Source organism: Halichoerus grypus, chromosome 4 (assembly GCF_964656455.1).
Source record: "Halichoerus grypus chromosome 4, mHalGry1.hap1.1, whole genome shotgun sequence".
NCBI classification, from domain to species: domain Eukaryota; kingdom Metazoa; phylum Chordata; class Mammalia; order Carnivora; family Phocidae; genus Halichoerus; species Halichoerus grypus.
The window spans coordinates 87,800,433-87,823,416 of record NC_135715.1 but is presented as its reverse complement, the minus strand read 5'-3'; positions in this window follow the sequence as shown (position 1 = coordinate 87,823,416).

Sequence of the window (22,984 nt, the reverse complement as noted above, 5' to 3'; positions counted from 1 at the left end):
TATTTATTGAAGAGACTGTCTTTTCTCTATTATATATTCTTGTCTCCTTTGTTATAGATTAATTGACCCTATAAGCCTGGGTTTAGAGGGGGGCGGAGCAAGATGGCGGAGGAGTAGGAGACCTGGATTTCATCTCCTCTCAGGAATTCAGCTGGATAGGGATCAAACCATTCTGAACACCTACAAACTCAACAGGAGATCAAAGAAAAGAAGAGCAACAACTCTCTGAACAGAAAAGCGACCACTTTCTGGAAGGTAGGACGTGCGGAGAAGTGAATCCGAGGCGATATTCGGGAGGATAGATGGCGGGGGAGGGGCCTCCCACGGCCGCTTCTGGCAAGTGATAGAGCCACGGAGCACAAAGTCGGAACTTTTAGAAGTCTGCTCCGCTGAGGGACGGCACTCTGGTGGCGAAGTGGGGAGTGGAGCCCTCGTGGGACAGTGTGGTCTCAGGACCCTCGGGGTCACAGAAAGACCGGGGGTGCCTGAGTGCGGCAGAGCTCCCAGGTATCGGAGCAGGGAAGCCGGCTGCAGAGACGGAGCCCAGGCGCGGGCTCTCAGCTCGGGGTTGCTATAAACCGTGATACGCGGCACAATCGGGCCACTGCTCCTCCAGCAGGGACCCAACAAGCGGCAGATCCGGGGAGACTCACCTTCTTCCCCCGGGAGGAGAGGTGCGGGAGTGCACCGCGGGGATCTGCTGGGCTTGGAGACTCCACCCGGGGTCGGGTGCCAGATAGAAAGGCGCGGTCACAGGCCCGGTGAGCGCGGAGTGCGGTGGGAGACCGGGGAGACGGGAGTGACTGACGGCTTTTCTCTGGGGGCTCGCTGAGGAGCGGGACCCAGAGTTCTCGGCTCCGCCGGGGCGGAGACTGGGAGGCCACCATTTTCACTCTCCGCCTCCAAAGCTGTACGGAGAGCTTGCAGGGAACAAAAGCTCCGGAGAGCAAACCCGAGCAGATTACTTAGCCCGGACCGGCAAGGGCGGGGCAATTTTGCCTCCGGCAAAGACATTTGGGAACCACGGCAACAGGCCCCTCCCCCAGAAGATCAGCGAGAACAGCCAGCCAAGACCAAGTTTACCGATCAATGAGAACGGCAGAACTCCAGCGCTAGGGGAACACTGCACATAGAATTCATGGCTTTTTTACCATGATTCTTTAGTCTTTCAAAGTTAATTATTTTTTTTAACTGTCTTTTTTTCTTTTTTCCTTTTTTCTTTTTTTTTTTGAATTTTTCTTTTTCCCTTTTTCAACCAACATCTTATCAATCCCTTTTTTAAAAAAAAAACATTTTTATTTTTCATTTTTAAAGTCATATTCTATCCCTTCATAGTAGTTACCCGTATTTTTGGCATATATATATAAGTTGTTCTCTCTTTAAAATCTTGAGAGAGTTTCTTCTAACAGATCAAAATATACTCTAAATCTCTAGTGTATGGTTTTTTTCTACTCCCCTGCCTGATCACATTCTCTCCCTTTTTTCTTTCTTTCTTTTTTTTTTTTTAATCCTCTTCTTTCTTTTTTCAAACAACTTATCAAATCCTTTTTAAAAATTTTTTATAATTTCCATCTTTACAGTCATATTCCATCCCTTCATCATATCAACCCTTATTTTTGTACATATATAAGTTTTTCTTTCTTTAAAATTTTGGGAGGGACTTTCTTTTAACAGACCAAAATACACCCAAAATCTAGTGTGTGGCACTGATCTATAATCCAGCCTGATCATATTTGATCACATTCTGTTTTTGTTTTGTTTTGTTTTGTTCTGCTTTTGTTTGTTTTTATCTTTATCTTTATCTTTTTTCTTTTTTTCTTTCCTTTTCTTTTTTCTCTCTTTCCCTTTCTTTTCCCACTGCTTCAGGTCTTTTCTGATTTGTTTAGAGTATATTTTCTGGGGACGTTGTTACCCTGCTAGCATTTTGTTCTCTCATTCATCTATTCTCCTCTGCACAAAATGACAAGACGGAAAAAATCACCTCAACAAAAAGAACAAGAGGTAGTACCGACTGCCAGGGACCTACTCAATACGGACATTAGTACGATGTCAGATCTAGAGTTCAGAATCATCACTTTAAAGATACTAGCTGGGCTTGAAAAAAACATGGAAGTTATTAGAGAAACCCTTTCTGGAGAAGTGAAAGAACTAAAATTGAACCAAGTAGAAATCAAAAAGGCTATTAATGAGGTGCAATCAAATATGGGGGCGCTAACTGCTAGGATAAATGAGGCAGAAGAAAGAATCAGTGAGATAGAAGACCAAATGATGGAAAATAAAGAAGCTGAGAAAAAGAGAGATAAACAACTACTGGATCACGAGGGCAGAATTCGAGAGATAAACGATACCATAAGACGAAACAACATTAGAATAATTGGGATCCCAGAAGAAGAAGAAAGAGAGAGAGGTGCAGAAGGTATAATGGAGCAAATTATAGCAGAGAACTTCCCTAATTCGGGGAAGGAAACAGGCATCAAAATCCAGGAAGCACAGAGAACCCCTCTCAAAATCAATAAAAATAGGTCAACACCCCGACATCTAATAGTAAAACTTACGAGTCTCAGAGACAAAGAGAAAATCCTGAAAGCAGCTCGGGAGAAGAGATATGTAACCTACAATGGTAGAAACATTAGATTGGCAACAGACTTATCCACAGAGACCTGGCAGGCCAGAAAGGACTGGCAGGACATATTCAGAGCACTAAATGAGAAAAATATGCAGCCAAGAATACTATATCCAGCTAGGCTGTCATTGAAAATTGAAGGAGAGATAAAAAGCTTCCAGGACAAACAAAAACTAAAGGAATTTGCAAACACGAAACCAGCCCTACAACAAATATTGAAAGGGGTCCTCTAAGCAAAGAGAGAGCCTAAAAGCAACATAGACCAGAAAGGAACACAAACAATATATAGTAACAGTCACTTTACAGGCAATACAATGGCACTGAACTCCTATCTTTCAATAGTTACCCTGAATGTAAATGGGCTAAATGCCCCAATCAAAAGACACAGGCTATCAGATTGGATTAAAAAACAAGACCCATCGATATGCTGTCTGCAAGAGACTCATTTTAGACCCAAAGACACCCCCAGATTGAAAGTGAGGGGGTGGAAAACCATTTACCATGCTAACGGACACCAAAAGAAAGCTGGGGTGGCAATCCTTATATCAGACAAATTAGATTTTAAACCAAAGACTGTAATAAGAGATGAGGAAGGACACTATATCATACTTAAAGGGTCTATCCAACAAGAAGATCTAACAATTGTAAATATCTATGCCCCTAACATGGGAGCAGCCAATTATATAAGGCAATTAATAACAAAAGCAAAGAAACACATCGACAACAATACAATAATAGTGGGGGACTTTAACACCCCCCTCACTGAAATGGACAGATCGTCTAAGCAAAAGATCAACAAGGAAATAAAGACTTTAAATGACACACTGGACCAAATGGACTTCGCAGACATATTCAGAACATTCCATCCCAAAGCAACGGAATACACATTCTTCTCTAGTGCCCATGGAACATTCTCCAGAATAGATCACATCCTAGGTCATAAATCAGGTCTCAACCGGTACCAGAAGATTGGGATCATCCCCTGCCTATTTTCAGACCACAATGCTTTGAAACTAGAACTCAATCACAAGAGGAAAGTCAGAAAGAACTCAAATACATGGAGGCTAAAGAGCATCCTACTGAAGAATGAATGGGTCAACCAGGAAATTAAAGAAGAATTAAAAAAATTCATGGAAACCAATGAAAATGAAAACACAACTATTCAAAATCTTTGGGATACAGCAAAGGCAGTCCTAAGAGGAAAGTATATAGCAATACAAGCCTTTCTCAAGAAACAAGAAAGGTCTCAAGTACACAACCTAACCCTACACCTAAAGGAGCTGGAGAAAGAACAGCAAATAAAGCCTAAACCCAGCAGGAGAAGAGAAATAATAAAGATCAGAGCAGAAATCAATGAAATAGAAACCAAAAGAACAGTAGAACAGATCAACGAAACTAGAAGCTGGTTCTTTGAAAGAATTAACAAGATTGATAAGCCCCTGGCCAGACTTATCAAAAAGAAAAGAGAAATGACCCAAGTCAACAAAATCATGAATGAAAGAGGAGAAATCACAACCAACACCAAAGAAATACAAACAATTATAAGAACATATTATGAGCAACTCTATGCCAGCAAATTAGATAACCTGGAAGTAATGGATGCATTCCTAGAGATGTATCAACTACCAAAACTGAACCAGGAAGAAATAGAAAACCTGAACAGACCTATAACCACTAAGGAAATTGAAGCAGTCATCAAAAATCTCCCAAAACACAAAAGCCCAGGGCCAGATGGCTTCCCAGGGGAATTCTACCAAACATTTCAAGAAGAATTAATATCTATCCTTCTGAAACTGTTCCAAAAAATAGAAATGGAAGGAAAACTTCCAAACTCATTTTATGAGGCCAGCATTACCTTGATCCCAAAACCAGACAAAGACCCCATCAAAAAGGAGAATTACAGACCAATATCCCTGATGAACATGGATGCAAAAATTCTCACCAAAATACTAGCCAATAGGATCCAACAGTACATTAAAAGGATTATTCACCACGACCAAGTGGGATTTATCCCTGGGCTGCAAGGTTGGTTCAACATCCGCAAATCAATCAACGTGATACAATACATTAACAAAAGAAAGAACAAGAATCATATGATCCTCTCAGTAGATGCAGAAAAAGCATTTGACAAAGTACAGCATCCTTTCTTGATCAAAACTCTTCAGAGTATAGGGATCGAGGGTACATACCTCAATATCATAAAAGCCATCTATGAAAAACCTACAGCGAATATCATTCTCAATGGGGAAAAACTGAGAGCTTTCCCCCTAAGGTCAGGAATGTGGCAGGGATGTCCACTATCACCACTGCTATTCAACATAGTATTGGAAGTCCTAGCCACAGCAATCAGGCAACAAAAAGAAATCAAAGGCATCCAAATTGGCAAAGAAGAAGTCAAACTCTCACTCTTTGCAGATGATATGATACTTTATGTGGAAAATCCCAAAGACTCCACCCCAAAACTGCTAGAACTCATACAGGAATTCAGTCAAGTGGCAGGATATAAAATCAATGCACAGAAGTCAGTGGCATTCCTATACACCAACAACAAGTCAGAAGAAAGAGAAATTAAGGCGTCGATCCCATTTACAATTGCACCCAAAACCATAAGATACCTAGGAATAAATCTAACCAAAGAGGCAAAGGATCTGTACTCAGAAAACTATAAAATACTCATGAAAGAAATTGAGGAAGACACAAAGAAATGGAAAAACGTTCCATGCTCATGGATTGGAAGAACAAATATTGTGAAGATGTCAATCCTACCTAGAGCAATCTACACATTCAATGCAATCCCCATCAAAATACCATCCACTTTCTTCAAAGAAATGGAACAAATAATCCTAAAATTTGTATGGAACCAGAAAAGACCCCGCATAGCCAGAGGAATGTTGAAAAAGAAAAGCAAAGCTGGCGGCATCACAATTCCAGACTTCCAGCTCTACTACAAAGCTGTCATCATCAAGACAGTATGGTACTGGCACAAAAACAGACACATAGATCAATGGAACAGAATAGAGAGCCCAGAAATGGACCCTCAACTCTATGGTTAACTAATCTTTGACAAAGCAGGAAAGAATGTCCAATGGAAAAAAGACAGTCTCTTCAACAAATGGTGTTGGGAAAATTGGACAGCCACATGCAGAAGAATGAAACTGGACCATTTCCTTACACCACACACAAAAATAGACTCCAAATGGTTGAAAGACCTCAATGTGAGACAGGAGTCCATCAAAATCCTAAAGGAGAACACAGGCAGCAACCTCTTCGACCTCAGCCGCAGCAACTTCTTCCTAGAAACATCACCAAAGGCAAGGGAAGCAAGGGCAAAAATGAACTATTGGGACTTCATCAAGATAAAAAGCTTTTGCAAAGCAAAGGAAACAGTCAACAAAACCAAAAGACAACTGACAGAATGGGAGAAGATATTTGCAAATGACATATCAGATAAAGGGCTAGTATCCAAAATCTATAAAGAACTCATCAAACTCAACACCAAAAGAACAAAGAATCCAATCAAGAAATGGGCAGAAGACATGAACAGACATTTTTCCAAAGAAGACATCCAAATGGCCAACAGACACATGAAAAAGTGTTCAATATCGCTCGGCATCAGGGAAATCCAAATCAAAACCTCAATGAGATACCACCTCACACCAGTCAGAATGGCTAAAATTAACAAGTCAGGAAATGACAGATGTTGGCGGGGATGCAGAGAAAGGGGAACCCTCCTCCACTGTTGGTGGGAATGCAAGCTGGTGCAGCCACTCTGGAAAACAGTATGGAGGTTCCTCAAAAAGTTGAAAATAGAGCTACCATATGATCCAGCAATTGCACTCCTGGGTATTTACCCCAAAGATACAAAAGTAGGGACCCGAAAGGCTACGTGCACCCCGATGTTTATAGCAGCAATGTCCACAATAGCCAAACTGTGGAAAGAGCCAAGATGTCCATCAACAGATGAATGGATAAAGAAGAAGTGGTATATATATACAATGGAATATTATGCAGCCATCAAAAGGAATAAGATCTTGCCATTTGCAACGACATGGATGGAACTGGAGGGTATTATGCTGAGCGAAATAAGTCAAACAGAGAAAGACATGTATCATATGACCTCACTGATATGAGGAATTCTTAATCTCAGGAAACAAACTGAGGGTTGCTGGAGTGGGGGGTGGGGTGGGAGGGATGGGGTGACTGGGTGATGGACACTGGGGAGGGTATGTGTTCTGGTAAGCGCTGTGAACTGTGCAAGACTGTTGAATCTCAGATCTGTACCTCTGAAACAAATAATGCAATATATGTTAAGAAAGAAAAAAAGAAGAAGAATGTAGCAGGAGGGGAAGAATGAAGGGGGGGAAATCGGAGGGGGAGAAGAACCATGAGAGACGATGGACTCTGAAAAACAAACTGAGGGTTCTAGAGGGGAGGGGGTTGGGAGGATGGGTTAGCCTGGTGATGGGTATTGAGGAGGGCACGTTCTGCATGGAGCACTGGGTGTTATGCACAAACAATGAATCATGGAACACTATATCTAAAACTAATGATGTAATGTATGGGGATTAACATAACAATAAAAAAATTAAAAAAAAAAAAAAAAAAAAAGCCTGGGTTTAATTCTGGGCTCTCTACTCTGTTCCATTGATATATGTGTCTGTTTACATGTCAGTACCATACTGTTTAGATTACTATAGCTTTGTTTAACAGTTTGCAATTAGAGAGCATATCTCCTGCTTTGTTCTCTCTCAAGATTGCTCTCATTGTTCTGGGTCTTTTGTGGTTTCACACAATTTTAGGATGTTTTATAATTCTGTGAAAAATGCCATTGATATTTTGATAATGATTGAAATAAATCTGTAGATTGCAGTATTATGGACATTGTAACAATTTTAATTCTTTCAATCCTTGAGCATAGTATATCTTTCCATTTATTTGTGTTATCTTCAATTTCATTCACCAATGTCTTATAAATTTCAGAGTACAGGTCTTTCATCTCCTTGGTTAAATTTATTTCTAGGTATTTTACCCTTTTTGATGCAATTATAATTGTTTTTTATCTTAATTTTGTCTCTGATAGTTTATTATTAGGTATAGAAACACACCACATTTCTGTATATTAATATATGTGTCTGTTTACATGTCCTGCAACTTTACTGAATTCATTTATTACTGCTAGTAGGTTTTTTTTTAATCTTTTGGTGTAGTCTTTAGGGTTTTCTATATATAATAATATGTAATCTGTACATAGTGACAGTTTTACTTCTTTTTTACCATTTTGGATACCTTTTATTTCCTTTTCTTGTCTGATTGCTGTGGCTAGGACTTACAGTACAATGTTGAATAAAAATGGTAAGGGTAGGCATACTTGTCTTGCTCCTGATCTTAGAGGAAAAGCTTTCACCTTTTCACCATCAAGTCTAATGTGAACTTTGCATTTGTCATATATGGCCTTTATCATGTTGAAATATGTTCCCTCTATACCCATTTTGTTGAAAATTTTTATTGAAAAGATAAAGTTTTGGGGTGCCTGGGTGGCTCAGTTGTTATGTGTCTGCCTTCGGCTTGGGTCATGATCCCAGGGGTCTGGGATCGATCCCCACATCAGGCTCCCTGCTCTGCCGGAAGCCTGTTTCTCCCTCTCCCACTCCCCCTGCTTGTGTTCCCTTTCTCACTGTGTCTCTATCTGTCCAATAAATAAAATATTAAAAAAAAAGAAAAAGAAAAAAAAGATAACTTTTGCTATAAAATTTTTGTCTGATGTAAGTATTGTAACCTCAGGTTTGTTTTAGTTTCCATTTGCATGGAATATCTTTTTCCAGCCCTTCACTTTCCAGTCTGTATGTGTCTTTAGGTCTGAAATGAGTCTCTTATAGACAGGACATAGATGAGTCTAGTTTATTATTCATTCAGCCATCTTATGTCTTTTGGTTGAAACACTTAGTTCATTTATATTTAAAGTATTTATTGATATGTACTATTGCCATTTTGTTCATTGTATTCTGGTTCATTTTGTAGTATTTCTCTTGCTCTCTTTACTGGTGTTATATTTGGATTCTTTTCTCTTTATTTTTGGGGTATCTATTATAGGTTTTTGGTTTGTGGATTTCATGAGGTTCATATATAACACTCTATGCATATGGCAGTCTATGTTAAGTTGAAGTTCACTTCAGTTCAAACACATTCTAAAAGCATATTTTTATTCCCTCCTCCATTTTATGTTTTTGACTTCATATCTTACATCTTTTTATTCTGTGTCTCCCTTAACTATTTATTGTAGCTATAGTTGATTTTACTACTTTAGTCTTTTAACCTTCATACAGCTCTAGATGTTTTAGATCCACTGCCTTCACTCTTTGTTTGCTTTACCAGTTAGGTATTTTCTTTCATGATTTCTGACTCTAGTTATGGCCTTTTCTTTTCCATTTAAAGAAGTTCCTTTAATGTTTTTTTAAATCTGTATTGGTGAGGATAATCTTTTTTAACTTGTTTGTCTGGGAAACTCTATCTCTCCTTCAATTCTAATTTTTTTTCAATTCTAATTTAAAAAAAAAACAATCTGGGTAGAGTATTCTTGGTTGTAGGTTTTTTTGTTTTTGTTTGTTTTTGTTTTTTCCTTTCAGCACTTTGAATATATCATGCCTCTTTCTTCTGGATAGCAAAGTGTCTGCTGAGAAATCATCTGATAGTTTTGGGGGGAGGATGTTCTTGTATGTAAGTAGTTGTTTTTCCCTTGTGTTTTTAAGATACTCTGTTTATCTTTAATTTTTGTCCTTTCAATTATAGTGTGCCTTGGTGTGGACCTCTTTGGGTTTCTCTTCTTTGGGTATCTCCTTGCTTCTTGGACTTAGATGTCTGTTTCTTATCTCAGGTTAGGGAAGATTTTAGTTATTATTTCTTCAAATAAGATTTCTGCCCCTTTCTCTCTCTTCTTCTTCTAAGACTCTTACAATGCAAATATTAGTATGCTTGGTGCCCTATAAGTCCCTTAAACTATCCTTATTTTTAAAAATTCTTTTTTTGTTGTTGTTTTCTGTAGCTTAATGATCTCCATCATCCAGTCCTAGATATCACTGTTCTGTTATTCTGCATCATCTAATCTGCTGTTGATTCCCCTAGTTACTGTATTCTTCAGCTGTAGTTGGTTCTTTTTTATATTTTCTATCTTTTTATTGAAGGTCTCACTGTGTTCATCAGTTTGTTGAGTTCAATGAACATCCTTATGACTATTACTTTGAATCAGGTAGATTGTTTATCTTGGTTTTGTTCAGTTCTTTCTCTGATGTTTTGACGCTGTGTATGTTTCTATGTATTAAGTAGACCAAATTCATTGTTTAGACTTGAAGGAGTGTTCTTATGAAGAAAGTGTCCTAGGGGACCCAGGAGCTCAATCTCCCTTTTTAACCAAGTGTTACACTATTGTCCCCTCTGTAGGGTTTATGTTCCCTCCTCTTGTGGCTGGGCTGTGACTGCTGCTGGTGTGCTAATGGGTAGGGCCATCCAATTTCAGGGCAGGAGACACTTTCCAGAGCACTGATCCAGGGCAAGATTGCCCACTGGTTGTGGCAGGGCAAGAAATTCTGGCTTGTGGGGGTCAGGGGACACCCCTGCTGGGCCTGGTGCTTTGGGAAGGGTGGGTCCACAGAAGAATGCCAAGGTGGGGCAAAGGTAGTTGGAGAATATCAGAAATGGCACTTACCAGCACTGAACTAGGTTGGTAGAAAAGTAAGAAAAATAACATCCATCAGCACTTCCATTCCCAGACAGAGTTCCTACAAGTCCTAGCCCCTCCAGCACACACCCTAAAATTAGTCAGTATATCTCCTTCACATATGGCCCAGGTGCATTACAAACTGCTGCCTCAGTGTTGGGTCTCAAAGTAAGTGAGTTTGTGAGCAGAGTCTTGGTTTCTTATAGCTCTCTGGCTCTCCCAGAGTTAAGGCTCACGGATTTTCAAAGCCAGACATTATGGGGTCTTGTCTTTCTGGTACAGGTCCCCAGGGCAGGGTTGTCTGATATGGGGCTTCAACCCCTTGTTCCTCAGGGAAGACCTCTTCATTTGTAATATTCTTCCTATTTATGGGTTGTGGTGCTGGAGGTGTAGGTCCTGACTGGACTGCCTCTTTGACCCTTCTACCTATCTCAATGTGTGCTTTTTTTTTTTTTTTTTTCTCCCCTGTATATCTTTAGCTGTAGAAGAGGTGTTTTGCTAGTTTACAGGTCATTCTCAGAGAGAGTTATATCTGTAGTTATAGTTTGGGTGTGTCCATGGGATAAATAGAACTCAGGATTTTCTTACTCTGCCTTCTTGATCAGCTTCTAATAAGTGATTATAAAACACAAAGGAAATTCTTGGACTTAAGAGCACTTGAGAAGTGTGCTGACCTCATGTTTACGTCTGTTCAACATGCAGAGGGAGTAGCTCTTTTTTTTTTTAAAGATTTTATTTATTTATTTGACAGAGAGAGACAGCGAGAGAGGGAACACAAGCAGGGGGAGTGGGAGAGGGAGAAGCAGGCTTCCCGCGGAGCAGGGAGCCTAATGAGGGGCTCGATCCCAGGACCCTGGGACCATGACCTGAGCCGAAGGCAGACGCTTAACGACTGAGCCACCCAGGTGCCCCGGGAGTAGCTCTCTTAGCTGTGACTGGAATCATCTGCCCTGTGGATTGACCATTCATTCATAAGTAGGCATCAGGTAAGTTCCCTTCTCAAGTGGTCTCTGATATAAACTAAATAAGGTGATTGTTCTGTGGCCCAAGAGACTCCTGGTGTTATGACCCACTTACAGGATCAAAGGTCTTGTACATGCAACCTGGCTTTGGTCAATTCAGATTTCAGGTTCAATTTCTGAGCACTGCATTAGCTATCTGTCCCCCTTTGTCTAAAGGGAGTCTTCCCACTTTCTTAGTTTCTTCAGCCATAGTCCTTAGAGACCCCAGTTTCTTCATTGTCTCACCTATTATGAAAGTGATATCCTTTTGCCTTCTTTCTGAGTCTGCCAGAAAACTGGTATTCAGGCTTTATTGAGGGTAGTCATTTAAAGTAAATGGGCATTCCCAACAGCTGTCTAGACTATGTACCTGGAACTATATGTGTGAGTTAAGGTAGGCTAACCTAGAAGCAAATTGAACTAAATATCTTTTAACACAGTAAAAACTTATTCTTTAAGTCTCTTATCCATCATGATTCAGTGTGGAGGTGGACATGGGGGTGGGAGGCTGCACTCCATCCACACAGTCATTCAGCTTCCCTGGTTGATAAGGTTTCACAATATCCTGGTTATTATGACAACCTCAAAGGCCATGGTGGGGAAAAAGTGCCAAAGGACCATCACTTGCAAATGCTTCGGACTGAACTAACAAAGTTTACTCCCACACCAATCTGACCACTCAGGTGGGAAGCTACAAAGGCCTGAGAAAATATAATCCTTCCATGTACCTGGAAAGAGAAGAACACTGAAAGTGGGTGAGCAACAGAAGTCCCTACTCAAAGGTGGCCTATCACAAAAATTCTCACCTATTCTCTCCAATTAGAAATAAAGGTATTCCTTGGAGCCTGAGGGTAGGAGGGACTTTCTCTACGTTAGGGTTCAAGGGAGGTCAGAGAGTAGAGGCCTTTCCACACCTCACCAGCCTTGGGGAAAATGCCTGGACACCAGCTAAAAGAATTGCTTAATTGCCTTGTGTGGGTAACTGCATGGCCTCTAATGCTAAATTATCAGGGCTTGAATCCCAGCTCTTGAGCTTGCAAGCAGCCTGGCTGGCTGTGGGAAAATTGCAAACCCCTATGTACCTCAATTTATTTTTATATACAATGACGGTCATGAGGATAAACTCCTAGGATTGTGAGGATTAAATTAATATATGTCACTTATATTAAATCTTCTGTTGCACATAGTAAACTTTATATAATAATTAATTATAATAATTGTTATTAAGTTAATTAATTAATCTGTTGAAAGTCACTATACTGGGCACCTGGGGAATAGGACTAAGCAGAAGTACTGTTAGAAGAGAGAACATCTCTTTCTGCAAGGTGGTAACTGTCCTACATCTGCGAAAATCTTTTCTTGAATCAGGGTGCCTGAAGGCTGACATGTCCCCAGGGCTCATGATAGGGATTATTCAGGCTGCCCCAGTTAAACCTGCAATGCAAAGAGTTTAGACCACAGAGGGTGACCAGGACCCACAGGGAATGGATGGCCTATATTTCATTATTGACACCTTGTGGCAGGAAGACCATCTGCAAGGAGAAAGCTCAGCCAGGGGGTTGAAAGCAGGCTCCTTGTCCTTCTCTTTTTCCAGGCACACTGACCAAGACTGAGTCTTTTTTTTTTAATTTTATTTTTTTATTATGTTATGTTAATCACCATACATTACATCATTAGTTTTTGATGTAGTGTTCCATGATTCATTGTTTGCGTATAACACCCAGTGCTCCATGCAGTATGTGCCCTCTTTAAAACCCATCACCAGGCTAACCCATCCCCCCAACCCCCTCCCCTCTAGAACCCTCAGTTTGTTTCTCAGAGTTCGTAGTCTCTCATGGTTCATCTCCCCCTCCAATTCCCCCCCACCCCGAGTCTTTTGATCAACATCCCAAAAGCCATAATGTATCAGAGCAAGGATTTCAAAGAGGGGAGAAAAACGTACTTCCAGAGGGTGGTTCTGAGTCTCAAAGACATTTAATTTTTTTTTTTTTTTTAATTTATTTGACAGAGAGAGACACAGCGATAGAGGGAACACAAGCAGGGGGAGTAGAAGAGGGAGAAGCAGGCTTCCCGCTGAGCAGGGAGCCTGATGCGGGGCTCGATCCCAGGATCCTGAGATCATGACCTGAGCCGAAGGCAGACGCTTAACGACTGAGCCACCCAGGCGCCCCATCAAAGACATTTAATTTTAAAAGAAAAAGGTTTGTGACCTTATATTTCTTGGCTATAAAATGGGATATACAGATTAATTATAATATATCTTCAAATAAATTTACTAATTGGATAGATAGATGCAACATTGCTTATATTTATCTTTATGTTTTATTTTATATTTTCTTATGTCACTCTTTTTGACTGACCAAAACTTACTAATACAATTAGGTGAGCATAACTAAAAAGAAAACTAATTCAGAAAAGCTTGGAGGGAATATTTGTGGAAACTAATTGGTATATTGGGTGATTTTGTGCTCACACAAGAAGCTTATGTTTACTCTTACTCTTGAGTAGTCATTGCTACTCCAGGAAGGCTGTGCTCAGCTGCAATCTCATTTTACCATCATATTGGCTTCTAGAATCTTTCTAAACACTGACTACTCTCTCAACAATATTCTCTGCATTTTGTTGAGCCTATGCCATCAAGAGTATCTCTGACTCTTGAGTATCTCTGACAGACCGATTAATATTTGTATCTATTTCCTCTCATAATAGAAGCTCAATTTGCAAGCATTATTTCTATCTTTTAATAGTTTGTTTCATCTGATCTGCTTTTAGCCACTATTCCTCAGATTCCATAGACATAAATACAAAAGTTTAAATAAATTATAATTCCCATTGTTTCTTCAAAAGCATGAAGCACCATCTGCAGGTTTACTGTATCATTCTAATCCCCAATTTCTGTTAATCTGGGATTTAAAAAAAATCAATCAATGGGAATTAAAGGGATGACTTCTGGAGCTCAGGATAACTTCAAGCATTGTGGGGCTGGAAAATTGATATAACATTAAGATTGAAAGTCAGTTGTAAGATAGAATGCTGCTAGTTCCAGTGACAACTTTAATAGAGAAAAATGAAAAGACAACAGAAGTAACCATTCAGCCAAATTACTGTTACTCTCACCCCTTTGTTTAAATTTGGCCAGACCCTTGATCCAAATAACCCATTAACTAAGATGCATTTTTGTTGACTGTAGAAGAACAAAGAAGTAGGGGTCTGGTTTCTTCCAAATATTCCTTGGAATTAACTGATACATATCAGCAGTGAAACAAATGTATGTATGTAGAATATATTTTACAATATTTAGCATGAACATTTCCTGGTCATAAAAGTGAAATTTGAAAATAATGTGTTTTTAGGCAGTGGAAGCACCTACGAATATTCAGGGATTTTTGTTGCCCTTGTTTCTTTACAAAGAATTCAAGCCATTTAAAAAAAAAAAGCAATCTACAAACTATTCAATCATAAACTTAGCACAGTCATACACATGGGCAAGTCAAAAGAAATACCAGGAATTCTCACAATTACCTCCTTTCTTCTCCATTTTTTTATTTGTTGGAACTTTTTTTTTTTAAATGGATGATTTTGATGTGGAAATGGAAAATAATTTAAATGATAATGTGTTCTGCAAAAGAGACTCTACCTCAGCTGCATCTGTGACAAGTTCCTCATCCACGTAGTTAGACTCTCCACACCCATTAACGCCCTCTCATTCCACTGGGCTGTTTCCTACATAGACCTTGCTGGCAGTCTGATATCAGCGGGGTTTTTGGTGATACTTTGATCAGGTTGCAAAATTCTTAGATAGTTTTCCCAGGTTCAACACTCACTTTGAATCTATAGTTTTATACCTGGAAAGAATGTCATATATTTAGCACAAGTCTTTCATCTCAAGTTTAAAGAAATTGGCACAGATTTTCCATGACTTACTCAAGGTCAGTCAGAAACTCAAGGGCAGACATGGTGCTAAAATTCAGCTATGGACTCCCCCTGCTCCGTTCTAAGATGTAATATCATGGCCTCTTTGTGTCCCCAAATTTGTGACCATGTTCCTATTTTAAAAAATACAACTCTAGTTATTTGCCAAAGTTCTGGCCTGTTACATGGAACTGGATGGAAATTGAAATGTCAGGTGTGCTTTAATTTGGGAGATGTGGTTTTAGTGATTATTTCTCCAGGTAGATAGAGTTCTGGAAGTTGTGGGTATAACTACAGTCTTGGAAAGGTGTAGTGGGAGAAGGAAATGGAATTCCATTTGCAAATTTCATACGCAAAAGGTGATAATAGAGAAGAGAGGTTCACAAAGTAAGAAATAGGCAATAAAATCCTGCATTACCATAATGCCCCCCATGCCAAATGCAAGCTCCCATTCCACCTCTGGTTCAATTCGAGTTTTGTTGATTCTAACATTTTAACTGTGTAAGCATATCCCCAGCATTATAAGAGAAGTGATTAAGGAAACATATTTCTTTTTGCAGAAATTTCCTTAGCATCCGCTTTGAAAAATCCATCTTAAACTGTCAAATCTCTTTCTACTTGGTACAAAAATATGATTCATATCCCATTATATAAACTACATTGTATTATAAATGGATCACTGTTTTCCATATGGCTTTTTTGAGCTATGAGAGGATCTGGAGAAATCTTTTTTATTGAGTCTGAAATGTGTTTTCTGTAAAGGAAGGTGAAGAAAAGCATTTTAATCTTATGGAAGGAAAACATACACATATTTTTATTATACATTATGAGCCAGATATCTTAAAGAATAGAAATGGGTTCACAGATTCCTATCTATCAATAATCTTCCAAGGGAAGATGCAAGATGAAAGAAAAAGAGAAAAATGGTTTCATGCTGACGGTGCCACCAGGCAATGAAGTGGCCCTATTTTCCGTGTACACCCAGGGTCCGGGTCCTTTATCTGGGGTTCCAATCTGGCCTCTCCTCCTTCTTCCGTGAAAGATTCCCCAGATGCAGGTGGCCAAAAGGATGAATGTGGAATGCCTGGAGGACAAATGTGATTGTGAAGCAAACAATATTCTGTCCTTTGGCAAAACACCAGAAATAACCGTTTTCAATGATTTAAAACAGGGTGGCAGAGGGAGGATAACAGTGATTATTGTAAAGAATAACACTGAGGCAAACAAAGACATATATCCAATTCCCCTACCATATTTCATAATAATGATACATATGCACCCACTGTCACCTGCTGTAATGTTGTTATACTTTCCTCGAGGCTGTCATTGCAAAGTGTCGCTTTCCTTCTTCACTTGTCCTTAACACTTAGGCACGTTCCCCAATTCTGAGATATCATCTCATACAGAAAATTATTTCTAGATTTAACCAACCACCCCAGTCCTTTAATCAGAGGCCTGGAGTAATTGTCTTTCTTATGTAATTAAATCAGCCAATAATTTATTGATGTCATAAACACTAATATTTAACATAATTTATCTGTAAAATCATTTCATTGAACAAAAATGCAAATTATATAATGTGTTTCATAATAGTACCAAGTCAGAGAATACCTTTTATTAATATAATTTTGAGCCGCTTTTCAGAAACACAGCAAATGTGTAGTATAAATCCTACGTATATATTATATAAGTATATACTCATAATAAATATTTTAGCACTGCCAATTCTATTTTTACTTATTTATTATTTATTTGTTTATGTATTTTATTTGTTTTATTTTTATGGACATAAAATTAAGATCTAGATAATATTTTTCAAGCTAAATCTCATTTTATTGGTGGGATCAAATCCTAAGAATATTCTTATTTTTAAGAGCTTTTAGGGAAGAGATGCTACAATTTTCTCCAATAGCCTGTTGTACAAATTAAGAGCAAATTAATTAATTATTTCCAACTTTCAATACCTAGTAAATTTTATCTGTACAAACTGAGTATTCAAAAATACTTCTTTTTTTTTTTATGTTAACTGAATTTCTAAACTAAATTCAGTCAATCAAGTTTTGTTAAACCCCTAACCTCTATTTATTTATTTATTATTTATTCAACATTTACATGGTATAAGGAATTGGGCTCAGCTGTAAGTATATAAATGTGAGTAAGACACAGGCTCTGTGTTCAGTTCTCTGAGATAAGTAGAAACGAGAACAACAGATCAGTAAAATGCAGTACTGTTTGTCAAGTTCTCCATTAGGTAGTCACAAATGTGGTTATTCCTGCCATCTGGAGGGCTCAAGGGAGGCTTTTTGGAGGTACTGGGGGAAATGATGCTGGAGTCATAAAGTCTCATGATTCCTGGACTTCATAATTAACACAGAACAAAGATAAAGATGCTGTAATAACAAGAAAAATAAGTACAGTGATATTAATCAAGGAAATATGAAATGATAACATGGAAACTCAGAAACTGAATCTATTCTGGAGGTTGGGGTAGATTTTATACAAGAACTCGCATTTCAGCTGAGGGATAAGTAGAGAAGAAGTGATTTCATACCTAGGAAATAATTAGCAAATACACAAAGGAAGCCCCACTGAATAGCAGGTCGATAAAGTCTACTCTCCCACAAGCCTGGAAGACCATGTTGCATATAGAACGGACCAGGATGAAGAGGCAACCCCAGGGCTTTGAGGTGCAGACAACTCTTCTTGTTTTAACTTATTCCAGGTCAGTGTAAACTTCAGAGTGTGTGCAGGAGGGGCGATGGCAGCAGATTGACTGGGACCTCAGATTCCCATACTGAGTGGCTTTGAAGAATAAGGAAAAAGGTCTTCCCCTCCTGTTGCATAGTTTCTTACTGTTTTTTGTTTTTTGTTTTTGTTTTTGTTTTCTAAATAAGCCCCTGCTCCCTCTGGCTCCAGTTCACTGAGTCTCACCCAGTGCTCATCCCACTAAAGCCACACATCCTCTTCCTTTCTCAGATTTGAAAAGAGCATTCTTCCCTCATGGCTGTCATACTTCTTGTTGCTTTAGCCTGGTTTGTACTTTTTCCTAACACTCTGATGGACTGCTCACCATTCAGGCTTCAGTGCAAATGTCATAAATTTCCCCAAAGAGGCTTTCCTAAAGCAATGCTCACCATTTTTCCCCTTCTTCTTCAATATGACCTATGTTCTTACTTACCCACAATCCTGCTTTGCCCTTCCTAAGCACTGTTCACTATGTGAAATTATTTAAATTTTGGTTTATGTGCCTGTTTACTTTCTGTCTGCCCTATGATATAGACTCCCTGTGGGTGTGGTCTTCTCAGTTTTGTTCACCAATGCATGACCAAGGCATAGCACGGAGTGGTCCTTTGATACATTCACATTGGATGAATGAATAAATCAATATCTGTCAGCTCCAATGGTCTCAAACTGTCTTTATTTGCTAACGAGAGAATTCAGGCCTTTTTAGTCTCCCCTACCTCACCACACCCAAGGGTATGAAAATAGATAAATTGGTAAATGTTTCCAAGTTTTGTTTTTTGTTTTTTGTTTTTTCTAAGGCTAGTTAAGTGAAGCAGTGGGAGTGAAGAAGGAACAAAGAAATCTGTAACTGTCTGTGATCAATTAATTGTAAACACCACTGCATTCCCAAGTTTTTTATACTGTTCTAAACATACAATTCTGAAACATAGAGTTGAATTCAAAAGACAGAAATGCCAGAATAATGCTTTTATCCAAAGGCAAAAGAGTTAATTAAGATTGAGCTCTGATGGAACCAGTGAGGTGGTCACTTAGGCCTCTTAGAAATTCAGGAGGAGGAAGAGTGGTTGGTCCCTCTCCCCGGCCCAGTGACATTTGCTGCAATAACTCGTCATAGACATCTGTGAAGTGAACATGCTGGGCAGCAGCCTCCCCTTTGAAGCCCAGGCAGAGGCAGCCTTGTCCCAGGCCTGTGCACTTGGGGTCTGTGGAGATATTGACAGCACTCTTGGGGTCCTTCTTTCTTTTTCTCAGAGGATAGTGCATGTTCAAATAGTTCTATGGTTCCATACTGTAGAATCTGAGAAGTCTAGTGGTCTTTCTTTATTCCATCCCACCTCCCATGTCCTCTTTAGTTCACACTGGCTCTGTCTCTGCTGGTATGATCCCACCTCTATTCCTGGCTTCTGTTGAGTTGGCTAATTAAACTCAAGGTCTCTAGATCAAATGATTGTTCAGTCACACACTTAGTGTTCTCTTCAGAACAAGATTTCTTAGTTTTTCCTTTTTGGATAGGCTCAGAGTTTTCCAAATCTCCTGGTTCCTTTTTTCTTAACAATTTTTTTTTTCCTCAATTCATCTCTCTCCTTTTGTATTTTGCTAAAAGCAATCAGGAGGGTCAAAGCCACTCTCTCAACACTTTGCTTAGAAATATCCACGGGGTTCCTGGGTGCTTGTCGTTTAAGTGTTTGTCTTCGGTCAGGTCATGATCCCAAGGTCCTGGGATTGAGCCCTGCTTGGGATTGAGCCCTGCTTTGGATTGAGCCCCACACAGGGGGAGCAGGGAACTGAGTGGGGAGCCTGCTTCTCCCTCTTCCTCTGCTGTTCCCACTGCTTGTGCTCTCTCACTCTCTCTGTCAAATAAATAAATAAAATCTTTAAAAAAATATCCTCAACTAAATATCTGATTCCATTGCTCACAAGTTCGACCTTCCACAAGACACTAAAAATGGTTCAGCCATGGCCTTTACCACAAGGATTTCCTTTCTTCCAGTTTTCAATAGCATGCTTCTCATTTACATCTGATTCCTCACTACAATCATTCTTTATGTCTGTATTTTTAGGATGCACCTCAAAAGGCTTCGAGCTTCTGCCCAATACTTAATTCTAAAGCTGCTTCCACACAGCCAGGATTTGTTACAATACCCCACTTCTCTGTAGCAAAATCAGTCTTGGTGTGCTCTGGATGCCCTAACAAAATACCATAGACTGGGTGGCTTGAACAACAGAAATTTTATTTCTCACAACTTTTGAGACTGGGGAGTGCAAGAGCAAGGTGCCAGCATGGTCAGGCTCTGGGGAGAGCTGTCTTCCTGGATTGTAGGAAGCCACCTTCTCAAAGTTTCTTCGCATGGCAGAAAGAGAGCCCAAACTTTCTGGTGTCATTTTTCCTAAGGTCACTAATTCCATCAACTCATGGCCTTTCATCTAACCCTAATTGCCTACTAAAAGCTCCATCACCAAATACCATCAGCTTGCAGGTTAGGGCTTCAACATAATTAATTTAAAAAGAGGACACAGTTACTCAGTTCATAACATTAGTCAACCTCAATGCCATGTTCTACTCTTCACCACCAAACATATTTGCCTTTTTTATTATATTCTGAATTGGGTTATAATGACTTGGGAGCAGGGAGGAATGTTGGCGGCACATAGCCACGCATTCAGGTTCCAACTCTGCCATTAACTGCTGTGAAGTTAGGTGAGTTGCTTATGTTCATCAGTGTTCTGGTTCCTTTTCTAGAAACTGGGAATGCTCCCAGCTACATCACACTGTTGTTCAGATAATTAATAAATAACATATCTAATATGCAGAGAGCAAATGATAAATTCCATCTCAATTTAGCATTATTAATAATAGTACAACTCATGGTTGTACTACTCCTTCTTTCAGAATAAAATTTATTTGAAATCAGAGACTTTATCTATAAAGCTGATATTCATCCCTACAATCTAACAATCAGCCTCAGGAAATACATGTATATATTCACAGTGAGGGTAAATAAGGAAGATTCTCTGACAGAGAGGGGCTTTATCCTTGAGGAGATAGGTGTGTATGTGGCAGGACTCTAGGTCACGTGGGAGGGCAAACCTGGTCTAGGGAATGAGTAAGACTGGCTGAAGATAGGCTGTCTTTTTTTTTTTTTAATTATTAGTGAAGTATAATTTACATAGAGGGTTATATTAGTTTCAGGTATACAATATAATGATTCAACAATTCCATACATTATTTTGTGCTCTTCACAATATGTGTAGTTACCATCTGTCACCAAACAATGTTATTACAATCTTATTGACTATATTCTCTGTGCCATACTTTTTATGTCTGATATGCACTTATTTACTGAGTGCTTGGCCATGCACCGCTCATCTTTGCTCAAGTACCAGGAAAGACTTAAGGGCTGTGTGAAGGAAAACAGGTTGACTTTGGGGTCAGACAAACTTGCCTTAGGTTTTCAAAAGCTATACAACCCTGGGCAAGTCACCTACATCTTTCTTTGAACATCAGACACAAAAAATATGTAGCTAACAGTGCCTTCCTCATCAAGTAGATTAAATGTGAAAAATAAAACATAATGTCTATAAAGCCCCCAAATGCTGTCTAGCCCAGCACTGGTACTGTTGGTGGCCTCCCTGTGGTCCCCAAGAAAACTCGTTTCTTTCGAATGAACCCAGAAACTTTTTACAAGCTTGCTTACTCACCCAGGGGGAGTAAGATGCAGGGCATCTTCCTCTCTTCTCTTACTATAATGGCACTGGTTAAAAGGGACACATATTTTTAATATGCCTTTCCTTCAGTTCTGACAGCGCAGCAGAGACATGGTACAGTTCCAACTACTATAAGGACATTTTCCCTTCCCAGTGTTAATCCTTAGGAGACTAATGTTTCAAATAGTAAAAACTTCACATTGATTTGGAATGTAATAGTGGGTAACAAGAGACCGAGAGTAGAAACATGGGAATGGAAGTAAATCCTCATTTGTAACATACAGAATCTAAACAAGAACAAATGGGCAGGATAATGAAACCAAAGTAGCCTTTGCCACATGCTTGTTAAGCACAGGGAAGAAGATATAATTTCCAAAGATCCGACCTCGATAGTTGAGAAGTCCCTTAACAGAACGTCCTAGTGGACACCCATCTCGCACTATCTGTCATTGTGCACCATCCACCCATACCTCATCTAACAGGATGACATTTAATACAAAATGAGAGTGATGGAGCTCACAGGAATTTGTGCAGTTTATTATTGGTGTCAAGCTGTATTAATTTAGCCAGTGCTTGACTAAATTTTGCTAAGCACAATTGTGTCTCTAAGAAAAGGGTTATCACTATCAAGTATCTTTTCAAATATAAACTCCTACTGAAAGGGCCCGCCCGGTCATAGATTACTTTGACCTTTATTGGAGCAAATATCTGCCCATGAAACATGTTCCACTTTCTTTTCCTTAGAAAAATCGCACTCAGTTTTCTTCTATTTTTGAGGAGGATTTTTTTTTTTTTTGAAAGCAAATTTGGTCTTTGATTTTTTCATCTTTTTTTTTTTTAATTTTCAAAATCTGGAGGCACCTGAGTGGCTCAGATGGTTAAACGTCTGTCTTTGGCTCAGGTCATGATCCCAGGGTCCTGGAATTGAGCCCCGCATCGGGTTCCCTGCTCTGTGGGAAGCCTGCTTCTCCCTCTCCCACTCCCCCTGCTTGTGTTCCCTCTCTCGCTGTGTCTCTCTCTGTCAAATAAATAAAATAAAATCTTTATAAAAAATAAAAGAGGGTCTGATCTGAGGAAGAAATTAACCAAATAAAAGAGTTTAGAATAATAAGCCGGATTCAGAAACAGAACATGTAATTTGAATGACCATAGTGGTTCTGGAAGAGAATGGTGCAGCTTTGTTTATCCACCTCCATCGGCTCCATATCGTCACCCCCAATTATGTGAGCACACTGGGGACGAAGGAGCTGTGCCTAAGTGGGATACCTAAAGCAAAATAGCTCTTTC